This window comes from Notamacropus eugenii, chromosome 1, assembly GCF_028372415.1.
Source record: "Notamacropus eugenii isolate mMacEug1 chromosome 1, mMacEug1.pri_v2, whole genome shotgun sequence".
Taxonomy (NCBI): domain Eukaryota; kingdom Metazoa; phylum Chordata; class Mammalia; order Diprotodontia; family Macropodidae; genus Notamacropus; species Notamacropus eugenii.
This window is the reverse complement of record NC_092872.1, coordinates 405,346,251-405,361,236: the sequence shown is the minus strand read 5'-3', so window position 1 is coordinate 405,361,236 and position 14,986 is coordinate 405,346,251. Positions and strand designations below refer to the sequence as shown.

General features: G+C 36.8%; 1 pseudogene; it reads left to right on the top strand.

Annotated features, from left to right (window-relative positions):
* Positions 1-301: 301 nt before the first annotated feature.
* The window catches only part of LOC140517989 (aurora kinase A-like), a 29,151-nt pseudogene continuing 14,466 nt past the window's right edge, over positions 302-14,986 (top strand).

Here is a 14,986-nt window from a genome sequence, read left to right as displayed (position 1 = left end):
AGTACAAGCACTCCATCACTCCCCCCTCAAATGAATGGGGTTCAAAATCTTGGGGTAAGGGACTAAGTTCTCTTCTTCCATAACTACTGTTTCCTGCTAAGATTGGACATAGAGCTGTCCCTGCCCTAAGAGGTCCCATTCAAGGGGTTAGTTCTTTAGCTGGCATCTGGGGTTTGATCAACATCAGGTCCAGGGGTGACACATAACAGTCGTGGATGGGGGGACATCTGCTTTAAGTGATCAGGCATCTGCAGGAGGAGGATATTAAGCCTGCAGAAAAGAAATTTGACAAACAAGGTGAATGGACAAAAAGGCCAAAAAGAAACAAGGAGACAATAACCAGAAGCAGGGTAAGTATAGGGTCACCCATGCTTCTGGTGTCCATGAACCCATTATGATAGCCTCATTCACTGTTGTTTACTGTTTTCTAATTTGCAGTTTGGGGGTCATCACTCTTAGAAGAGGTATACTTTCTTTAATATGAGCTGGGGTCTGGCCAACACTTCATTCTTCCTGCAGGTGTGCTGAACTTGGATACAATGTTTTCAGGGGGATCTGTAGGGGAAGCTCTAATTTCCCTGCTCTGTCTAAAATCAAGCCTCTTTTCTTGATATATTTTGTATAGTTCATTAGTTGGAATGCCACCTATTCTTCCAAAATCCTGTTGTTGTGTTTGTCCTTCATTGCCGAAGGAAACCATGTCATCATTTCTCTTCCAAAATCTACCACTGCTCTCAAAAGAGTAGTAAACAATTCTTTGCTCATCAGTCTATTCTGACTTTGAATCTGCTTGCTATTTACTCTTCTCTCTTGAAGAAATTTATCTTTTTCACTGATGTTCACCATCCAAGGTACCAATGATTCTCCCATCCTTTGGATGAACTGACTCAAAATATCTGTGACCTGCTGCTGAGTAAAATCCTCAATTATCTCCCCAAACACTGTGTGGCCCCCTTGATTCTCCTGTTGTGCTTCTGCCTGAGAAGCTGCCCATACATCCCTTCTCTTGTTACTTTTTTTGCTTGTTTTGTGAGCTAAACTAACAACAGCTTTTTTTCTACCACCTGAGACCCTCCAGCTTACTCTTCTAACCATGCCTATCCTCTTCTACACACCCCTGCCATTTATTTTCCTGGTTCTATTGGTATTCCCTGTAAGCATCATTTTAAGTCTCTGGGTTCTTCCTACTGTAACCTTGGTTCCCAGTTTTCACAGAGCCCTGTGACTTTAGGCCACTCTCCTGCTAGGGAGGAATAAGGCAAATCCTCCCACCTTGAGACATCCATTTCTTCCTCTATCTCCTCTGCTTTTCTGTCTCCAAATAGAGGTCTGATATTTTACAATCTCATTTTTGTCACCATTTGTAGCACCAATGCGATATTCACAGCACCTACAGTGGCCATGAATATCCCAGCACAATTCTGTATCATGAAATACCACAGACTCTCTACATGGAAGACAGAACCAAAACATTTATTCAGACACCAGAAAGCCAAATCCATCATAGTAACAAAGATCTGTACACAATAGCATTACAGAGAATTACACCATCCCCAAGTCTTCTTCCTGCTAGGCTTCCCACAAACCAGCTCCCTTAAACAAAATCACAAGCAAGCTCTTTCACTCATGCTAGCCAAGTCTGCTCCCCTGTATCCTTCCTAGCTCTGACTACTCTCTCACTAATTTTCTCTCAGCTTTGCTGTAGCTCCTCCTCTTCCTGTTCCACCCATTCAGAAAACTCCTCCCACCACAGGCTCCATGTGACTTAGACTTCCATATGTCCCAGGCAGGTCACATGGGACTATTAATGAATGGGAAAGATCTCCCCATTTAAATTACCATTACTCTAGGTGGTGCCATAGTGCACAGAGCACTGGGTCTTGAATCAGGAAGATTCATCTTCCCAATATCAAATCTGACCTTGACACTTACAAGCTGTGTGAAGTCACTTAACCATGTTTGCCTTGAATGGATCAGGAAATGCCAAATCATTCCAATATCTTTGCCAAGAAAACCCTGAATGGGGTCATGAAGAGTCAGACATGACTGATAACAGCTGAACAACAACAATGATGAATAGACATCTGTTTAGGGGAGTTGTCCCAAGGCAGTACATGACCCATTACCCAGGTGAAATCTTCAAATAAATATTGCTCCAGAAATCAAGAAGAAGAGATATTCTTACTATAGGGAAAGTTCATTTTGTCCTGTTTGAGGGGGAGGGGGAATGATTGCTCCTCAACAATCCCATTAGTGGTTAGGAGGCCATATTTTTTTTTAAAAAAAGAAGTAGATGTTCTGAAGCATCCTTCTGTCTGTCACTTACTTTCTGCTTTGTCATACCATGTTGCAATACTCCTGTAGCTCCTTCACATACTCCTTCCTATACACTTATTGGAGGCCTCTAGGTAACATAGTAAAAGCACTGGATTTGAAGTCAGAAAGACCTGAGTTCAGATTTAGCCTCAGGCCTTATTAGCAGTGTGATACTAGGCAAATCACTTAACTTCTCTCAGCTTCAGTTTCCTCATAGGTAAAATGGGGATAATAGGGATTTCTGGGTCATATGAGCATTAAGATAGTGGACTAGGCATTTTCTCCAATCTTCACAACCTCTCAAACCTCTCCAAAACAGAAATTATTACCAAAGACAAAGTAACTTCAGCTGTTTCCATTGTCTAACACACCTAAATTTTTCTTCAAAAAGTTAAAAGAAAAAATCCTGAAAACTCAAGAACTGACACTCAATAACCCTGATCTCACTCGGCACCCGTTATCTGCCTCTGATGCTACAGTGAGCAAGGCCACATTAGCCACCTCAAAAAATACAACACAGCCTCACATCAAAACCCAACCCTGAAATCCTTTCCTCTCACCCTCCTTCCAGTGCTATAGACATCCCAGGCTGAACTGAGGAAGTTTGCTAAGGCCTCAAGAGTCAACTTGGTCATGGTCCTTTGGGAGCAAAAGCCTGCTGGGTGCTGCATTCCAAAAGCACAAGCTCTGCAAAGCTCTAAACTGCCAGTACTGCAGGAAAGAGCTTCCAAACTGCTGGTTCCAGACCAGAGAAGTAAGGAATAGAGGGAGCTGGATGGACCACAACAACAGCATACCCTGTACTTAGGAGGTTGTGCCTGCATGAAAGAGCACAGCATCCTGCTGGGGTCAGTTCTGACCACCCAAAAGTCCTCTACAGTAGAGACCTAGACTGATGAACTGTGAATTGCCCAGTGTGGAAAGATGCTGAGATACGCTGAGATCTAATGCCCAAGGAAACCACAATCAGAGGAGAAAGAGTCACAAATTGAATAATAAGGAAAATAAGGGGAGGAAAAAAGACTGAAAGTACCAAAGATTTCAAGAAAAAAAAATCTCAGAGACTTTGAACATAAACAGATAAATCAATATGAATGACAGTAACAACAGAAGGAAATATGACCTCAAAATCTAGCAAAGAAGTTCAAGTATCTATAAATAAAGACTGTAAAATGAAGGGAGATGATCTAACATTTGATAAAACAGAGGACCTTGAGGAATTTGAGGAGAATATGGACCTACAACACACTGTTCCTGAGTGCTTTAAAGGAGAAATGAGAATTATGAGAGCAGAATTCATATCCTGCACAGCAAAAATAGTGAGCAGAATAAAAAAAGTTTAATATACAATGTTAAGCCCTCACTAAAGGAAGAAAAAAGAAAACAACAGATTGGGAATTCAAATACACAGAAGTGAAGTCCAACCTAGAAGAAAAGAAATAAGAAACAAAAACATTAAAAGAAAATATGCTCACTATGCAAGCAAAATACACAAATTTCAAAGACAAGATACACAGAGACAACCTAAGGATCATAGGTCTCCCAGAAGAACATGACAGAACAAAAAAACCTTAATACCACAATGAAAGAGATCATAGATGAGAACTACCCAGAACTTCAGGACATACAAAATGAAATCCCAAATGAAAAAATGCACAGATCACCTGCAGAAAAAAAATCAAACCTGCAAACTCTATTTGAATTTAAAAATTTTTAAATTCAATTTGGAAGAAAAGTTCTGCAAGCCATCAAGAGTTTCTTTTTTTCAGTTGTTTTAGTCGTGTCCAACTCTCCATGATCCCATTTTGCAGTTTTCTTGGCAAAGATAATGGTATGTTTTGTGATTGCTTCTCCAGATCATTTTACAGATGAGGAACTGAGGCAAACTGGATCTAGTGACACAGCTATAAGTAGCTCAGGTAAGATTTGAACTCACAAAGATGATTCCAAGTCTGGTGCTCTATCCAATGTGCCAACTAGACATTCAAATAAAAAAGAAAGGATATTCAAATAAAGCAAAACTATTCTGCACCCACTAGAAAAAAGGAAGAAAGAATGGGATAATGTGTTCAGAAGAGTATTGGAGTTCAGGTGCAGGCCTACAGTGACCTGTCCTGCAAATCTAAGTTTAACCATAGAGGACAGAAGTTGAATTTCCATAATAAAGATGAGTTTGAAACATTTTTAAAAAGAAAACCATAACTGAAGAAATTATTTGCTTCTCAAATACCCCAAGCAACAGATACAGGAGTGAATAAATGCAGGCATCAATAGCAATGGAGTTACAAAAGAAAGACCATTAAGAGACTTCTTTCTCACCATACACAAGGAAAAAGTGATGAAGACAGAAGTCTGATAGAGATAATAGTGTACAGAGGCAGAGAAGGGAATTATGAACAGAACCTGTTGACACCTTGTCTACTGGTTAATATTTTTTTTTTTTGAGACTACATGACAACATGAAAGGACACATGAAAAGAGGGGAGAAAGCAAGGGGATAGAGAGGAGTGAGTAATACAGTGGGGTCAAAATAAGGGTTAGCAATAAGAGTAAGGTGACCTCTGTGATCTCATAAAGAGAAGAGCCAACAGGGGAGTAGAAGAGAAGGTGGAAAGAAAGACTCAAAGGGAGAAAGGAAGGAATCCTTACTTTGGAGATGGGAGGAGCTTCCACTGATGAATGCTCCTGTGCGTAAAGGGAGATGAAGACCTTACAATGGATAAAGCCTGGAACATTTGGTGTTTGAAAAGTCTATTTGTCCTGGGATGGGGAGAAAAAGGGAGGTGAGTTGGAATCCCTGGGGGCAACTGGTACTGGGAGAAGTGGGAGAACATAGATATGGGAAGGGGATTGCCAGGCAAATGTAGAAAAGAAAAAAAGACCAATGAGAGAGGATGTAGATCAGTGTAGAGAAAAGGGGAGATGAAGTTTGGAGAAGAGGAAGGGACCCTACCATGGAGAAATGATTGGCACTGTTCTGAGAGTAAAGCACAGTGGCAGAAAGCACGTAGTGGTCAGAGCCTAGAATTGATACTTTGGAAACTGATTTCTATAAAGAACACAGAGGAGAGAGACAGAAAGAGACAGAGAGAGTGAGAGCGAGAGCGAGAGAGAGAGAGAGAGAGAGAGAGGGAGGGAGGGAGCAGATGACTATATGGTCATTAATTAGAGGATAAGGGTCTAGAATAAATAGAAAAATTGGGTAATGAAGAGAGTGAGAGAATTAATTTTTGGAAAGGGCTACAAAAACTAAATTTAAAAATTAATGAAAAAGACTAAGTGAAGGAGAGAAGGGGAAGAGAGAAATCTACTTGACTAACTGAAAGGAAAAAAAGAAGAGGAAGAAATGTACAACTAGATAAAAGCAAAATAGAGGAACAAATAAAAAAACCCTAAAAGGAAAAGGACAACAAATGAGAAAGAGAGGACCAGGGTGAAGGAGAAGAGAGCCAGTGGGAACAGAGCCACCTTTAAAAAGGATTAAAGTAATCAAAACAACTCTGACATACCACATCACACCTATCAGATTGGCTAACATAACAAAACAGGAAGATGAAAAATGTTGGAGAAGATGTGGGAGAGTTGGAACACTAATTCATTGTTGGTGGAGCTGTGAGCTGATCCAACCATTCAGGAGAGCAATTTCGAACTATGCCCAAAGGGCTATAAAAATTTGCATACCCTTTGACCCAGCAATATCACTTCTAGGACTGTATCCCCAAGAGATCATAAAAATGGGAAAGGGCCCCACATGTACAAAAATATTTATAGCAGCTCTCTTTGTGGTGCCCAAAAACTGGAAATCAAGGGGATGCCCATCAATTGGGGAATGGCTGAATAAATTGTGGTATATGAATGTAATGGAATACTATTGTGCTATAAGAAATGATAAACAGGAAGACTTCAGAGAGGCCTGGAAAGACTTATATGAACTGATGCTGAGTAAGAGGAGCAGAACCAGGAGAACTTTGTACCCAGCAACAGCCACAGTGTGCAAGGAATTTTTCTGGTTAGACTTAGTACTTCATTGCAACGCAAAGACTTAAAATATTCCCAATGGACTCAAGGCAAAATGCCTTCCACATCCAGAGAAAGAATTGTGGAATTCAATCACAGAATGAAGCAAACCATTTTCTTTTGTGTTACATTTTGTTTTGTTTTGTTTTATGATTTCTCCCATTCATTTTAATTCTTCTATGCAGCATGACTGAGGTGAAAATATATTTAATAGGAATGTATGTGTAGAACCTATATAAAATTTTATGCTGTCTCAGGGAGGGAGTGGAGATGGAGGGGGAGGGAAAAAAAATATCTAAGATATATGGAAATGATTGTAGAACACTGAAAACAAATAAAACAATTTAATTTTAAAAAAAGATTAGAGTAATTGAAGAAACATGATACTGTGCTTATAGAATAAGGTAAGAAATTACTTGGAAAAAGTCATTTTAGAGACAGATGGAGGAAAATGTAAATCTTGCTTTTATAACTTTAAATGTGAAAAGGAGTGACAGATTGGATATCAAAACAAAACTCTATAATCTTGTTTACAAATATAGACATTTAAAATAATAAAGACACATAAAAAATAAAACTTAGAGCATGGGGAAAAATTTATTATGGATTAAGTGAATCCAAAAATAATCAGGAGTCACCATCACAGTATTAGACAAAGCAAAATAAACATTTAAAAAATTAAAAGAGAAAAACAATGAAACTACATAATGCAAAAGGACCAACAATAAACTTATACACCCCAAATGCTTTAGAATACAAATTCTTAAAGGAAGCATTATCTGAGTTTCACAAAGACATAGATAATAACATAATAGTAACAGGAGACTTCAATTCCCCTCTACCCAGTTTGAATAAGTTTCATAGATAGATAAACAAAAGGGAAAATATGAAACTGAACAAATTTCTGAAGAAATTAGAGTTAAGAGATTTATGGTGAATTCAAAATGGGCAGCAAAAAAATAGACATATTTCCATATACTACATGAAACTTTTGCAAAAAATGACTGTGTACTAGGGCACAGAGATATTACAAACTAATGTAAAAAGGTAGAAATAATCAATACATCCTTTATAGACCATAATGTAATAAGAATAGAAATTGTTTCCAGGAATAAAAAATATATATACAAACTCAAATGGTGATTAAGTAATAAAATCTTAAATGATGAGTGGGCCAAATAACAAATCATATAATAATTAATAATTATGACAAAGAAAATTATAATGATGAAACAACATACCAAAATTTCTGGGATGCAGCCACAGCAGTCCTCATGGGTAAAATCATATCCTTACAATCATACATTAACACAATAGAAAAAGAGAAAATTCATGAACTGAATATGCATTTTTAAAAATCCAAAAATCAACAAATAAACATATAACTAGCACAAAAGAGGAGATATTAAACATTAGAGGAGAAATGGGTATATTGGAAACAAAATACCCATAGAAATTACAAATAAAATTAAAAGTTGGTTCTTTGAAAAGACTAACACAATTAATAAACCCTTACCTAAACTGATTAAAAAGAAAAGAGCAGAAAAAATTAAATCAATTAAATACCAAATCATCTAGGTGAAATCAAACAAAAATAGAAGAAATAAGAAGAATAATTAGCACATACTATACAGGGTCATATACTAACAAAACTGAGAATATAATAGAAATGCCTTCAAAAATATGAAATACACAAACTCTCAGAAGATCAGATAAAGATGTGACACAACTCAATTTCATAAAAGGAAATAGATCTAGTTGCAAAGGAATTACCAAAGGAAAAAAGATTCCTGGACCTGATGGATTCACCAGAAAAGTCTATCAAATTGTTAAAGAACAGTTAGTACTCATACTTCACAAATTATTCTCAAAAATTGAGAAAGAGGCACCCTACTAGAATCCTTTTATGAGACAATTATAATCTTGGTACCAATACAAGGGAAAGATAAAACAGTTAAAGAAAATTATATAGGCCAGTATAATTAATGAACATTGACTCAAAGTTTTTAAATTTTTATTTTAAAAAAATCCTATAGGACTTATATTTATTTAAAAAAATATTTGTTATGAACAAGTGGGATCTATACTAGGCATGCAAGGTTGATTCAACATCAGGAAAACAATGAACATAATTAATCATATTAAAAACCAAACAACCAAAACCAAATGATTAGAAGACTGAATCAATAGATGCAGCAAGAGAAGCAGGAAAATTTTTGACAAAAGACAACATTATTTTATGCTAAAAACCCTACAAAGTATAGGGATAGAGAACCCTTTTTTAATGTCATAAAAAGGGAGCTGGAGGAGCACACAGCACATAGAGCACAGGCTTTACCAGTGTGGTACTCACTGAGGAAGAGTCTGAGGCAGCAGCTGCACTGCAGAATCTCAGGCATATCAACCCAAGATGGGAGTCCAGTGGAACCAAGCAAGAGATCCTGGAGACCTAGGTAACTGCAACAGCTGCTCCTGAGACTATCAGCCTGCAGATTAAATGTCTGTAAGTCACCTACATGAACTTCCAAGAGCCAAGATGGCCGAGTGATCAGTAAATGCTCTATCCCTTCCCTCGTTGACCTTGAAAAACCCATGAAATATTTTCCCAGGAAAAATCCTGGAACAATGGGATCAGCCGAAGGGTCAAACAGTCTCTTAGCCCATGAGGCTAGGAAAATTGCAAAGGGAGTCCCTCTTGCTGTGGCTGAAGAGGACCAGTGCAGGACCAGAGCTGCCCCAGAGGGCCCCACCTCAGTAAACCGGGAGGAGTTCCTGAGCCCCAAAAGGGTGAAGCCTGCAACTACCAACACCAGGACCCCAGGTGTGCATAATGCACCCCCAGAGAATCGGGAAGACACTAGCATAGATGGATTCAGCGACCACTGAGCTTGCCTATACTCTAGCTTAGCAGAGAAGACCTCCTATGGCCAGACCACACACACACACACACACACACACACACACACACACACACACGCACACACACACACACACACACACACTTAACGCAGCTAGCTCCAGGGTAACTCTGGGGAAACAAAGAAAGACTTCACCTGGCCTCTGCTTTCCAACACCAGCCAGCTCAGCACCAGATAAGCTGCAGCATTTTAGCTTCTAGCTGAAAGAACCAGAGGCCACAACACACAAAGACTTAAATTCAAGGCCCAAGAACTGTGAAACAGAAGCCTTTATGCCCCAGGATCAGAGATCTACTTTAAAAGCCAGAAAAACATGTGATCATCATGAGTAAGAAGCAAAGCAGAAATGAAAAGAACACAGAATCTTTCTATGGGGACAAGGACCAAAACACGAATATCAAAGAGGTCAACATTGAGACTGTAGTCCCATCTGAAACTTCAGAAGGGAATACGAACTAGTCTCAAGCCCAAAGAGCATTCCTGGAAGAGCTCAAAAGGGATTTTAAAAGCCAAATTAGAGAAATAGAAGAAAAACTGGTCAATGAGTTTAAAAATATGAAAAAAGAAATCACAGAAGAATTTAAAAGAAAAATTGGACAAATGGAAAAGGAAGTACAAAACCTAAGTGGAGAAAATAATTCCTTAAAAGGAACAATTGGACAGATGGAAAAGGAGATGCAAAAGTTAACTGAAGAAAACAATTAGATAAAAATTAGAATCGGGCAAGTAGAAGCTAATGACTCTATGAGACATCAAGAATCACTCAAACAGAATCTAAAGAGTGAAAAGATAGAAGAAAATGTAAAATATCTAATTGGAAAAACAACTGACCTTGAAAATAGATCCAGGAGAGAAAATGTACAAATTATTGGTCTATCAAAAAGCCATGATGAAAAAAACCTGGACAATACTTTCCAAAGATAAATCATCAAGGAAAAATACCCTGAAGTCCTAGATCCAGAGGGCAAAATAGTCATCAAAAGAATTCATCTTTCTGACACCTCCTGAAAGGGATCCCAAACTAAAAACACCAAGGAATATCATTGCCAAATTGCAGAACTATCAAGTGAAGGAAAAAATACACCAGGCAGCCAGAAAGAAACCATTCAAATCTCAAGGAGCTACAGTCAGGATCACACAGGACCTTGCAGCTTCTACATTAAAAGATCAGAGGGACTGAAATATGATATTCCATAGGGCAAAGGAGCTGGGACTATAACGAAGGATCAATTACCCAGCAAAGTTGAGCATAATATTTCAGGCAAGGAGATGGATCGTCAATGAAATAAGGGTTTTCTGAACCTTTCTGATGAAAAGCCAGAGCTCAACAGAAAATTCAGTCTTGAAACACAAGTCTCAAGAGAGGCATAAAAAGGTAAATGGGAAAAAAACATGTTATTCAATATGGGCAAACTGTTTACATCCCTGTAAGGGAAGGTGATACTTGTTAATCTTGAGAATTGTATGTTTATTATGATATAGACATAGATTTAGGGAGAAGGTATAAAGTAAATGATGTGATGATAAAAATGTGATTTAAAGGTGTGAAGGTATTGTAATGGGAGATGTGAAAAGGAGGAGGTGAAAAAGGTAAATTATATGATAAGAAGAGGCACAAAAATATATTACAGTAGAGGGAAAGAGGGGAGGGAGATGAGCATTGTTTGAGATTTACTCTCATGTGATTTGGTTCAAGGAGGGAACAATAAACTCAGTTAAGGATAGAAATCTAAGTAGCTCTATAGGCAAGAGGAGGGGAAGGGGGAAAGAAAAAGGAGGGGAGGCTAAAATGGAGGAAATAAGTAGTAAGGGAAAAGGGGAGTAAAAAGAAGAGGGGCTGAAAGGAAGAAGGGAAGACTAAGGGAGGTGGTGGTCAAAAATTAAAACTCTATTGTGGAGAAGGGAAAACTAAATTACAAATGGGGGGAAAGAGGATGGAGGGAAAGACACATTTAGTAATCATAATGTGAATGTGAATGGGATGAACTCTCCCATAAAATGGAGACAGCTAACAGAATAGATTAAAAACCATAATTCAAAAATATACTTTTTACAAGAAACACATTTGAAATGGGGGATACACACAGAGTAAACATAAATAGTTGGAGCAGAATATATTGTGCTTTATCTGATGTAAAATAAAAAGCAGGAATAGCAATTCTAATCTTACACAAAGCAAAAGCAGAAATAGATCTAATCAAAAGAAATAAGGAAGAAAACTATATCCTGCTAAAACGCACCATAGACAATGAAACAATATCATTACTAAACATATGTGCTCCAAGTGTTATAGCATCCAAATTCTTAGAGGAGAAGATAAGGAAGTTACAGGAAGGAATAGAGAGCAAAACTATACCAGTGGGGAACCTCAATCTCCCCGTCTCTGAACTTGATAAATCTAACCTCAAAATAAACAAGAAAGAAGTTAAGGAGGTGAATAAAACTCTGAATAAGGTAGATATGATAGATCTCAGGAGAAAACTGAATGGGGATAGAAAGGAATATATATCTTTTTTCTCAGTGGCACATGACACAAATACAAATACAAGTACCAGGCTATAAAAATCTCACAATCCAGTGCAGAAAGGCAGAGATAGTCAATGCATGCTTCTCAGATTATGATCTTGTAATGATTTTATTGCATTATGATGCAACGATAATTTCATGTAGTGAAAGTCATGGAAAGATAGACCAAAAATTAATTGAAAACTAAATAATCTAATCCTGAAGAATGAGTGGGTATAACAACAAATCATAGAAACAATCAAAAACTTCATTCAAGAGAATGACAATAATGAGACAACCTACCAAATCTTATGGGATACTGCAAAAGCAGTTCTTAGGGGAATGCCAACATGAACAAAATAGAGAAAGAGGAGATCAATGAATTGGGCATGCAGCTGGAAAAGCTAGAAAAAGAACAAATTGAAAACCCCCAAGTAAATACCAAATTAGAAATACTGAAAGCCAAAGGAGAGATTAATAAAAATTGAAATTAAGAAAACTGTTGAACTAATAAATAAAACTAACTTGGTTTTATGAAAAAAACAATAAAATTGATAAACCTTTGGTCAATTTGATTTAAAAAAAGAAAGAAGAAAACCAAATTACCAATATCAAAAATGAGAATGGTGAACAAACCTCCAATGAGGATGAAATTAAAACAATAATTACAAATCACTTTGCTCAATTGTATGCACATAAATTTGACAATCTAAATGAGATAGATGATTATATTAAAAAATATAAATTTCCCAGACTAATAGAAGAGGAAGTTGAATACTTAAATAACCCCATCTCAGAAAAAGAAATTGAACAAGCCATCAATGAACTCCCTAAGAAAAAATCTCCAGACCTAGATGAATTTACAAGTGAATTCTATCAAACATTAAAAGAACAGTTAATTCCAATACTATATAGACTGTTTGGGAGAATTAGGGAAGAAGGAGTCCTACCAAATTCTTTGTATGATACAAATATGGTTCTGATACCTAAACTAGGAAGAGCCAAACAGAGAAAGAAAATTATAGACCAATTTCTTTAATGAATACAGATGCAAAAATTTTAAATAAGGTATTAGCAAAAAGAATACAACAACTTATCATGAGAATAAGACATTATGATCAAGTAGGATTTATACCAGGAATGCAGGGCTGGTTCAATATTAGGAAAACTATTAGCATTATTGAGCATATCAACAACAAAACTAACAGAAACCACATGATTATCTCAATAGATGCAGAAAAAGCTTTTGACAAAATACAACACCCATTCTTATTGAAAAAAATTGGAGAGCATACGAATAAATGGAATTTTCCATAAAATAATAAGCAGTATCTACCTAAAATCATCAGCAAGTATTATATGCAATGGGGACAAGCTAGATGCATTCCCAAAAGGATCAGGGGTGAAAAAAAGTATGTCCATTATCACTATTGTTATTCAATATGGTACTAGAAATGTTAGCTGTAGCAATAAGAGAAGAAAAAGAAATTTTAGGAATTAGAACAGGCAAAGAAGAAACTAAGTTATCATTCTTTGCAGATGATATCATGATATACTTAGAGAATCACAGAGAATCAAGTAAAAAACTTCTTGAAATAATAAATAATTGTGGCAAAGTTGCAAGTTACAAAATAAACCCAGATAAATGATCTCCTTTTCTTTATATTACTAACAAAGCCCAACAGCAAGAGATAGAAAAAGAAATCCCATTTAAAGCTATGGTAGACACTATAAAATATCTGGGAGTCTACCTGCCAAAACAAACCCAGGGACTATATATGAACACAATTACAAAACACTTTTCACACAAATAAAGTCAGATCTAAGTAAGTGGAAAAACAAGCCAATATGATAAAAAATGACAATTCTGCCTAAATTTACTTACTCAGTGCCATACCAATCAAACTACCAGATAATTATTTTCTAGAGCTAGAAAAAATAATATCAAAATTCATCTGAAAGAACAAAAGGTCCAGAAAATCAGGGGAACTAATGAAAAGAAATGCTAGGAAAGGTGCCCTAGCTGTGCCAGATCTCAAATTGTATTATAAAGCAGCAATCATCAAAACCACTTGATACTGGCTAAAAAACAGAGGCGCAGACCAGTGGAATAGGTTAGGTACTCAAGAGACAATAACCAATGAATATAGCAATCTACTATAAACCCAAGGACCCCAATGAGAAGTGACTATTTGACAGAAATTTCTGGGAAAACTGGATAACAATGTGGTAGAAACCAGGCATGGTATAATGCCTGACAGCGTACACAAGAATAAAGTCCAAATGAATACATGATCTAGGTATAAAGATTGATACTATAAACAAAGTAGGGGAGCAAAGAATAGTGTATTTGTCAGATTTAAGAAGAATGGAGGAATTTTTTTACTACACAAGAGATAGAAAACATTATTAAGTACAAAATGGATAATTTTGATTACATTAAATTGACAAGTTTTTGCACAAACAAATCTAATACAACCAAGATTAGGAGGGAAGCACAAAATTGGGAAAGAATTTTTGCAACCAGGGTCTGTGATAAAGGCCTCATTTCTAAAATATATAGAAAACTGAGTCAAATGTACAAGAATACAAGCCATTCCCCAATTGATAAATGGTCAAAGGATATGAACAGAGATTTGTCAGAGGAAGAAATTAAAACTATCTATAGTCATATGAAAAAATGCTCTAAATCACTATTGATTAGAGAGATGCAAATCAAAATCACTCTGAGGTACCACATCACACTTATCAGATTGGCTAACATGACAAAACAGGATGATAAATGTTAAAGAAGATGTGAGAGCATCATTGTTGATGGAGCTGTGAGCTGACCCAACTGTTCTGAAGAGCAATTTGGAACTATGTCCAAAGGGCTACAAAAATGTGCATACACTTTGACCCAGCAATATCACTTCTAGGAATGTATCCCACAGAAATCATAAAAATGGGAAAGGGTCTCACATATACAAAAATATTTATAGCTGCTCTCTTTGTGGTGCCCAAAAACTGGAAATCAAGGGGATACCCATCAATTGGGGAATGGCTGAACAAGTTGTGACATATGAATGTAATGGAATACTATTGTGCTATAAGAAATGATGAGCAAAAAGACTTCAGAGAAGCCTGGAAAGACTTATATGAACTAATGCTGAGTGAAAGGAGCAGAACCAGGAGAACTCTACACAGCAACAACCACAGTGTGCGGGGGATTTTTCTGGTAGACCTAGTCC